At 32.8% G+C, this 10,421-nt stretch overlaps 2 long non-coding RNA genes across 2 annotated transcripts; one reads left to right on the top strand and one right to left on the bottom strand.

The window, feature by feature from the left end:
* Positions 1 to 5,708: 5,708 nt before the first annotated feature.
* On the bottom strand, positions 5,709 to 6,530 carry LOC11424988 (uncharacterized). Its single transcript, XR_003011901.2, has 2 exons — positions 6,151 to 6,530; positions 5,709 to 6,076 (listed from the first exon to the last, which is right to left on the bottom strand). It is a non-coding gene; the product is annotated as an uncharacterized lncRNA (long non-coding RNA).
* A 2,287-nt stretch (positions 6,531 to 8,817) lies between these two features.
* Positions 8,818 to 9,371, top strand: LOC25494898 (uncharacterized). The gene is made up of 2 exons (XR_003012566.2): positions 8,818 to 8,916; positions 9,012 to 9,371. It is a non-coding gene; the product is annotated as an uncharacterized lncRNA (long non-coding RNA).
* Positions 9,372 to 10,421: the final 1,050 nt, after the last annotated feature.

The following is a 10,421-nucleotide window of genomic DNA, read 5'->3' on the forward strand; positions in this document are numbered from 1 at the left end:
TTTTTCTAGTTATAAGTCAATGGTAGTTAACTATCGCTGGATGTGTTTGGTTATTTCCATATGTTTCTAGGAAACAATGGATGTGAGAAAAGCAATTCTCATTTTCGTCTGCGGGTATACAATAAGTGATGGGCCTGCATTTTACAAACTCTACTGCTTGTATTGGACCTAACTGTTCCGTTTCATAGGATTGTTAGAAATTTACTCATTAAGCTCATAATATTGTTTTACACACATCTATTATCATTTGGTTAGCGAAAAATTAAATATTGTTTTGCTTCAAAATGATAGTTAATTGTTGTTCTTAGCTTTTTAAATTGATTAAATCACATTTTAAATCAGATTAACCGATTTAAAAATTTTCCCGAAAAGTAATTAATTGTAGTTGGGGTATTTTGGATAATTTGGGTCGACATTGGGACTGGGAGAAATTTGGTAGATGCCTGAAGAGCAATTTTCATACATTCAGGTAAGTTGAGGGGATCATAGAAAAAATTCTTTCACTAATTTTTCAAACTAAGCTCATACACCGTCGGGAAATAGAAGATCAAAGTAGGGTAGAGCCACGGGCGGGTTCGGGCTCGAACTCGGCAAAATGTATGAAATCGATCATCCAATTTAAAGATCCAATTCCGCCCACAAATTAATACGGTTTGTGCGGGTTTTGGTTTGGACGGCTCTCGGTTTGATCGGGGGTGGGTTGATTCGGTTATTTCTCCAATATTTTTTTATTCATCTCAAATTTATTTTGCTATTCTTTTAATAAGACTTTCATCAATAAATTAAAAAGAAAAAGGCCATAGATCAAAGTATCATAACAATCATTAAAATATCACGTTATAAAAAATTTAACAAGAAGAAATGAAGAATTATATATATTTGAGGGTGATATGTATAATGGATTGGGCTTTGTGGAGTAAATTTTCTTATAGGACGGTCGGGTTCGGTTTACACGGTTTTAGATTTGTAAAAATCGGGCCCGACCGTCTAAATCCACATAGACCCTATTTTTTAAGATTTCTTCATCCGAGACCCGTTTTAACCCGCCCGATAGACCTGCGGGTGACTCGGATATATCGGTTGGTGGGTGGGTTCGGATTTTTTGCTCATCCCTAGCTCAAAGTTCCTACAAAAATGCTCTTTTGGAACTCATGGTTGCTCTCGGATACTCGAAAACCGCCATTTTACCTCCAACTGCTGTTAACTACAAACATATACATGTTGGAACTAATAGTTAACTGCTGTTCCAACAGTAATTAACTACAGTTGAAATCTCGTTTTGATTACATCGTAGCTAACTCTCATCTTTGATTGAGGTCTTGTTAAAAACAGCATTTCACCTTCTTTCTTGGATTCATCCCTATCAATTGCTTCTATATAATGATGATGGTCTATCATGCAGGTTCTTGGCTATATCAAGCCGGGCACTAACTCAAGGACATTTTAAGAGAAGTACGTAGAATAAGAACACGATCACTTATCCAAAAGACACCAATAGTATGTGTTAGTAAGGTGTGAAACATAACCAAAAAACCCTGATGTACAGTTAGAAATTTAAATACAACATGCATATTGATGGCACATACTAACACTGACACATTTTCATCGAACAAATTTAATGTCAATGTCAGGTTAAACTTCTCCAATTATTTGGAAAACTGTTGTTCACACATTTGATAAGGCTGAAAAACATATGTAAAAGACGAAAAGCCCCCTCGGCAGTTAACTGTCAAAATTTATTGGAACCGGCTACAGTTAACTACCGAGGAAAACCTCGGTAGTTAACTGCCAATGTTATGTTATAAGAACAGAACATACATAGTTCCAAAACTCCATTGTTACGTTTTTTGTTCTCCTAGGTGCGATTTTGAGCAATTTCAAGCCATTCCAAGAACATTTCAATCACAAAGAAAAATAAGTTTTTTGAATCCTATTGCATTGCTGTTTTGGGGTTGATTTTTTTTTTTTTTTGTTAAATTTCGATTATATAGGTTTGATTGATTTTATGATTGTATGATGTTAGATTTATGTTTAGGTTTTATTGTTTTGACGATTTTATGATATGTAGAATTGTTTATTTTATGATTTTAGGATAGTTTAGGTTGTTATGAATTGTTTGTTAGGTTTAGGTTTTGATGAATTGTTGTAGAATTGTTAGAATTGTTTAGTTTTAGATGTAGGTTTTGATGATAGTTTAAGTTTAGGTTTAGATTTAGATTATTTGATTTTATGGCATTGTTGTTTAGTTTAGGTTTTGATCGCCAATTTTTTTTTATGTAGATATGTCTCAGAATCAGAACCAGGGTAACGTTTAGGGTGATGACAAGAAGAAAGAAAATTCGCCTACGACATGGCACAAAATTGTTTGTGATGGTTCCAAAAAAAAAAAAAAGGGTTCGAAGGTGCCGATGTACAATCAGTCGAGGTTGAGGAGGAGCGGGAGGACATGCTATTTTGGTCCTCAACCAAAAGAAGGTGCCCCAGGGACTAGCGGGAAACCCGATTGGCTTGTGTGACCAGGAAGAATGAATGTAATGGCTTCCAATGCCTAATTATTTTGGATTTTTTTATGTTTTTTTTTTGTGTCGCGCGCATTTTGCTTGTCATTATGGTACTTTGAATAAAATCGCGTTTTGAATAATTTCGGTTAAAATCGCGTATTTCGATTAAACTTGCGTATTGAATAATTTCGATTAAAAATTGCGTATTTGAATAAAGACTAATTAAGTCTAACGTGAATTCGAATAAAAATTGTGTCATGAATATATAAATTCGAAAAGTGGTAAATTCATTACATTATATTACATTACATTCAAAGGAAGACAATTGATGATATCTTTAGTTGATCTCAGCAACGTCACCCGCATATCGATCCACTGAAAGATGATGTGCTCCCAAAACATGTTCGTCACGTTTTCGTCGTTCGTTAATTCCACCCAACTAAATGATACTCTTCCCTCGTCGAGCATTGGACGTTTATAACGAACGTGTTACACCCTAATTGTGTCTCCGAGGTTGACTCCTTGGTTGAATTCATTCAGTTCATCCTTGAGACCTCTTAACGTTACACCAAGGCACCGAAATTTCAACCTCTGAGGTTCTCCGCCGTTGAATTGTGCATGAAGTCGATCCACCCGGCCATTGTTTCAAATCTACACAATAAGAAATTAAAAACAATCAATGAAAAACTCATTCAAACATTTCATCAAACACTTGATGTGCAAATTATACATAAACCCTAAAAATCATAAAAATAAAAAATAAAAACCTAAACTCTAAAAAAAAAAAACATAGAAATGCAAAAAGTGTAACAAAATTATTCAACTAATATCTACTCTTAAAATAAATCATATACTCTTACATGTAAATATACTTAAAAACTAAAATAAAAAAATAAATATAAAACACCAAAATAAAAAAGGCTAAAATATGGTTTTGGTCCCTGCAAATATGCCTCGTTTTGGTTTTAGTCCCTGCAAAAAAAATTTGTTGTTTTTGGTCCCTGCAAATATGTCTCATTTTGGTTTTGGTCCCTGGCTCCACTTTTGTGATAATTTGCACACGTGTCACATGATGACTTAACCATTTATTAGAGAAATAGTCCCTGCAAAATCTTTTGATTTTGAAAAAGGTCCCTGCAAAATATTTTGTTTTTGGAAATAGTCCCTGCAGGGACTATTTCCAAAAACAAAATATTTTGCGGGACTATTTCCAAAAACAAAATATTTTGCAGGGACCAAAAACAACAATTTTTTTTTACAGGGACTAAAACCAAAACGAGACATATTTGCAGGGACCAAAACCATATTTTAGCCAATAAAAAATAACCCTAAAATTCTAAATTATAACATAAACATGATGCAAACATTTTAACAAAATTAATCAATTAACATCTACTCTAAAAGTGAATTATAACATATGTAAATCTACTCAAAAACTAAAATAATTTAAATCTACTCAAAAACTAAAAAAAATACCATTTATAACAACTAAAATGTAAGTTAATAGCATTATGATTACTTACTTGTGATTTTGTTGAATAAATTTGGTAGGATTAGCTTGGGTTTTTTTTAAATGAGATTTGAAGAAATGTGTTATGAGTTTATGCATATGAGAAGTCTGCTAACTGTCGTTAAAGGTAAAATGGTCATTTTAGAATACTTAAGAGCAAATCGTGATGACTAAAAAGCAATTTTCAAGTTCCTAATAGATTTGTGACTTACAATTCCACACACTCTTTATTGACATTCTATTTGTCTATTTATTTTTATATTTATACCAGTTAAAAATCCATGCATCCCACACTTTCATCTACTTCATCGAACTTTTTGATCTGTCGTATATGGATTTCTTTATTTTGCCTATATTCAGCACTTTGTAATGTGGCAATTGTTTCATACTCAATTTATTTTAGCTATACAGAATAAATGTGTTGATGAAGATGGATTTGGCGTGCTTAAATTGGGTTTTTTTATTTCATGTCGTGAAGGCGCGGGTGATATGCTGTTATTCCTTGGATCACATTTCAATAGTCAATCATGAGTTATAGAGCATTGGAGCTCAAAATGTTTATACACCACTAGGAAGAAAATTAACAACTAATTAAAATTTATTTAAAGAAAACAAAGAAAAAAAAGGTAAAATCTATATTTACGACTAATTCTTATAGCAGTGATAAAATCAAAGGTGAATTTTCTTTTCTTTTCTAAGTCTCCATTGCTTAATTAATTTTATATTTTTTTCATAACAAAGAGTTTAGATGAGTTGAAAACTCACTAGGATCATGGCATGTTTTAAGGTTCATCAAACAAATATGTTCTCACCCAAATGGTGCATAATATTTGTAGATGACTTTATCATGGTAAAAAAAAAAAAAAAAGCTTAAATAAGTAAAAGGTCCTTGTAAGTTCGTGAGATTTTGGTTTTCGTCCCTGTAAGTTTTTTTGTTGCGAGACAACCCCTGTATTTACCAAACGTTTTGACATTCGTCCCTGCCGTCCAATTCCGTGAAAAAAAAACGCTGAGCTGGCTAACGGAGGCTTATGTCGCACTTTGTGACTTGGCATTAATTGATGATTGGGATTAGTATAGGGACTAAAATCAAAAACGCATTTTTACATAGAGACTAAATTAAAAAAAAAACGTAATCTTCAATTTTTGAATTTTAAAACATGAAAATCCTCTCTCCTCTCTCCTCTCTCCTCTCTCTCTCTCTCTCTCTCTCTCTCTCTCTCTCTCTCTCTCTCTCTCTCTCTCTCTCTCTCTCTCTCTCTCTCTCTCTCTCTCTCTCTCTCTCTCTCTCTCTCTCTCTCTCTCTCTCTCTCTCTCTCTCTCTCTCTCTCTCTCTCTCTCTCTCTCTCTCTCTCTCTCTCTCTCTCTCTCTCTCTCTCTCTCTCTCTCTCTCTCTCTCTCTCTCTCTCTCTCTCTCTCTCTCTCTCTCTCTCTCTCTCTCTCTCCCCCCTTCTTCCTCTATTTGCGCCCTAAAACTCAAAACTCATTTCCTTCAACAATGTTCAAGTTGTGTATTTTGGTTTGTAATGGTTTGGTTTATTTCCTTTGAAGTTTGATTGTAATTGAAACATGGATTGTAATGGTTTAATTGAATTAATGGAATGATGTTTGTTTGTTGCCCTTTATAGTATTTTGTGTGCTGAATTTGATAAAAAAAAACATGATTAAGTACTAACAAGCAGATAAATAAAAGTAGCTAAACATTAACTTGTCAAATTGATTGTAAATTACAAGTCATATGGCTATTAACAAAAGTCAGGTTACATCAAAACATGAAAAGGTTTATAGCAAAATTACTTAGATATTAAGTAGACATGTTGAAAGCAAAATAACTTAGACATAATTTAGACATGTTCATAGCAAAATAAAAGCCTAGTTGCATCTATTATGTAGGTTCTGTATCTTCCCCATTAGCTCCACCTCCTTTTTGTGAAAATTGAGACTGATTTTGAGTGGTTTGAGCAGGTTGTGACTGAGCTTGAGAAGTAGCTTCAACTACAGTAAATTGAGAAGGCTGAGACTGTTTTTTTGCAATCACATTTGCATCAGTGTAGCTATGTTGGACCTAAGCATATTAAAATCAAAATTAGATACACCATAGTTGAGCATATCATGAATGTTTACATACTTGATGTTTACCTGTATAACAATACCAGAACTTCTAGGCCTTTTTATCGGATTTTGATTGGCTTTAGCATCCTCATCCTCAATCACCAATGGTGCCTGAGCATTACTTCCAGCTCCATGCTTGTTTTTCACACACTTGAGTTTCCTGCATCTATTACTCCTCCTCACACTTGACTGATTTACAACCTTAGCTGGGTTTTCTGCATCTATTGCTCCTCCTCCTCGCACTTCTAAGCTTTTTCACACACTTGATTTTTGTTGAAGGAAATGGGTTTTGAGTTTTGTTGAAGAAGGAAAGAATAGAGAGAGAGAGAGAGGGAGGGAGAGAGAGAGAGAGAGAGAGAGAGAAAGAGAGGAAGAAGGAAGAAAGAGCAGGGAGAGAGAGTGAGAGGAAGAAGATATGATTTTCATGTTTTAAAATTCAAAAATTGAAGATTACGTTTTTCTTAATTTAGTCCCTATGTGAAGATATGATTTTCATGTTTTAAAATTCAAAAATTGAAGATTACGTTTTTCTTAATTTAGTCCCTATGTAAAAATGCGTTTTTGGTTTTAGTTCCTATACTAACCCAGTCATCAACTAATGCCAAGTCACGAAGTGCCACATAAGCCTTTGTTAGCCAGCTCAACGTTTTTTTTCACGAAATTGGACGGTAGGGACGAATGTCAAAACATTTCGTTCATACAGGGGTTGTCTCACAACAAAAAAACTTACAAGGACGAAAACCAAAATCTCGCGAACTTACAGGGACCTTTTACCTATTTAAGTCAAAAAAAAAAAAAATCCATTTACTATCACGAAAGGTAAAATATTAATGATTTTCCTTTTGAAGAAAAAAATGATTAAAATTTAGTAAGTGATACTTCCTCTAGTCCCTATTAGTATAAGTTTAAAAAAAAATTGGTCCTATTTATAAGAAAATTTCATAACTTCTAAAGTGTAGTTATTTTTTAAATGACTTTTCTCCCCTTCATTTAATGATTATTTTTAATATTAATAGATGTATTTGTTGGAACAAAATGTATCTAGCAATAATAATCCTTAAGAGTTTTGATGATAACAAAGTAGTAAAAATTGTCAATTGGATATGCTAATATTTGTTCAAGTGTATAGGACTATAGACAAAATTTGACATCTTAAATTGGTCTTGAAAGAACAAATAAAGAGCAAATACATCAACAAAAAGGGAAGCTTAAAGCATCGGAAGAAAACTGCTCCTAAAGTGTGAAGTGATCCTGAAGACAAAGTGCTTCTGAAGTGATGACGTCATCAGAAGCTAGTTCATCAGAAGTTGTGTATCACCAGAAGGTACAGTTCATCAAGAGGTGGAACTTAAAGTTTTCAAAAGTTGTTTCAAGGACTCTAACTCGCCTAGAAATTGCAGAAGACTGGAAAAGTATGGCAACGACTATTTTGAAACGCATTGGATGCTTATTCTTCAAAGAGTGTTGACATAGTACGTTTGTACGAAGTGTACAACCACTACTTCCACTACTCTGTTTTTGTCTCTGCTACAAGACAAGGATAACTACTCTGTCTGCAACAATTTTTATTCACATTGGGAACGCATTTGAAATTGATTCTTCATAGGACAATAACCATATCAGGCAAAGGATCATTGGTGATAGATCAAAAGCTTCAAACGACTCTATTTTGAATGTGATGACATTTCAACGTCTCTTTCACACCTCTATATAAAGGAGTGAAAACTCAGAGTTACATAAGAACAATATCACGCATTAGCTAAGCCAAAACTCTGTTGAAATTGTTCTCCACTTCAAAGTTCACTTAGAATTTCTTAACAAAGCTTATATCTTAGGAATTCTAGAGTCTTTAGAGTCTGTATCTGATTTGTATTGTGAACACCACTGATTGTATATCAAGTGTTCAACCTCAAACATTTTTCTTTATAATTCTGTTTGAATTAAGAAGTCTCTTGCAGTTGTGCTTGAGCAATAGAAGTCTCTTGATTGTGTTCAGGAGCATAGGAAGTCTCCTGCAGTTGTGCTTGAGCAATTTTAAGTCTCTTACTAAGTTTAGTAGTGAGCATTTGTAATCAGATATTACATAGTGAACTCCCCTTGGAAGTGCAAGGGGGACAGGACTGACTTCCGGTTTGTGGAAGGAACCTGTATAAATTGCTTGTGTCTTTCTTCTCTCTTTCTCTCTGTTTTATCCGCTGCATTTAGTTCTGAACATCTCTTCAGAAGTAGAACTCTATCTGCTTCTGAACTGCTTATTTCAGATAGGAGAAAAAGAAGAAAAAGCTAACACAATTCAACCTCCCCTTCTTGTGTTTTTCTCACCTTCAGTATTAAACTTTCACAATTTTTTTTTTGTAGATAGACGAAATGGCAAAATCATTATAAACTCACACACATAAGTGGAAGTACTGGGGTTCGAACCCCGATCATAATATCCAACCTAACAATTTCTACATTTTGGCAGTTGAACTGGAACTTGTGGACTCTTTCACAATTTTTTATACGTTGAATATTTATAAACATATTCAAAAAGTTACGACAATTATTATGATTATCAAGTTTATTATATAACCCCTTTTTTAAGTATACTAAAGGGACAAACACAATAAATTAATATATTCAAGAGGCATTTAGCAATGGTTATAATTTTATAAAGGTTTTTAAAATTTCATAAATGCTTAAACGAATTAATTAATTTTATGAGAGCAACAGCTTTATACACTATAATAAAGATATCAAATTACATCTTATTTTTTAGATACAAAGAGGAAAATATATGGCTGAAACTTTAAAGTTTGTTTACGTTATGATTCTATTTTTATCCATATTTCTTGTTATAACAATATCTAATTCTAATCCTTACATTATTAATATTTTGTGTAAAACAGATAAAGATTGTCCAAAAGTTCAAGGAGCTAATATTAGGTGTCGTAGTGGCAAATGCGTACAAGTCTAATTCTGAGATGAATGAGTTATTTTGCTAGCATAAGAATAGTAAAATATACTATATGCTAGAATATTTCACAAGCTGTCATTTAGTTTTTCTGTATGCACTAGAAAACTGTATTTTTTTTATTTTTTTTTCTGTAAAATAAGGAAGGATGTCTAGGCTGGAGAGTCTTTGAGCATGGAAGACAACTATTTTCCACTTTTATTTCAGTTAAATTATTATCTATTTTTTATTAATAATTTCGGCACTCTTTTCTCCTAACAGGAGTTTTTAACAAATCCTACTCCATTTATTTTAACTGTTGTGTAATGTTATCGGAATTTATAATAGGAAAATTGTATGGTGAAGTCATGAGAATGATTTTTTTGATGAAGTTAACACTATAGAATCAAAAGTGTTGTGAGTAACACCTCACTTAGTGGCATCAAAAGTCCAGTCACCATAGTATCATCAATTCATCAGATTAACAAGAATACACTTAATCTAGTTTTTATCCTACCTTGTTTTAAGTGTAACACCCTACAAAGTGTAACACTTAAGACTATCACATGATATCAGCAACTTTGTTTCCATGTTAAAGATGTCAACAATAAAATAGTACCGGTAAGTCCAAGATGTTGCAAGCATTACTAGTTGAATTATTATTGATCATTAATCAGTAATCAACAATTTAAAAATGATTCAAACATTAAAATTAAAATTAACTTTTTCAAAAAAATCAGTTTCATAACTGCACCGTAGAAACTCCCTTTTATAATATGGTATTCATTTAATTTCTACATGCTTGTAATTTTGGTAGCAAGTGGAGTGGAACAACATTAAAAGCAGTAAGCCTCTCTAAATAGGTTGAGCACAACAATAATTCTCCCTTAATAGGTTGAGCATAGTAATCCTCCCTCAATATTTTGTGCATATTAAGCCTTGAGGATCTCTTAGACTTAAGAAGCATCAATGAAAGGTTATTATAAAAATTCTCGTAGACTCGAGAATGAGATTTTAATTTTGTACATGTCAAATCATGACTTAGTAATTGCATAAAATCTCCACACAAAAAAAATACCAAAGATTCCTTTTTATTTATTCTTAAGCAAGTCCTCAAAAGTTGGTTAGTTAAGCCATCAATTCTATTTGTCTTTCGTTTCGATAGATATATCTATTAATTATGATTATTTTTCTATTGATTCTTTTCCAATTATGTATAGATCCATAAGTCGATCCATAAGTCTATATGTGTGTGTATAAATCATGTTCATAGATTAAGGAAAATGTATGAAAGCTCTATTTGCCTTCTCCATTCTTTGAGTTTAGTCCTAACATGAATGAGTTATGAGTTTCTGTATATGACAAA

The sequence above is a fragment of the Medicago truncatula genome, chromosome 5 (assembly GCF_003473485.1).
Source record: "Medicago truncatula cultivar Jemalong A17 chromosome 5, MtrunA17r5.0-ANR, whole genome shotgun sequence".
Classification (NCBI taxonomy): domain Eukaryota; kingdom Viridiplantae; phylum Streptophyta; class Magnoliopsida; order Fabales; family Fabaceae; genus Medicago; species Medicago truncatula.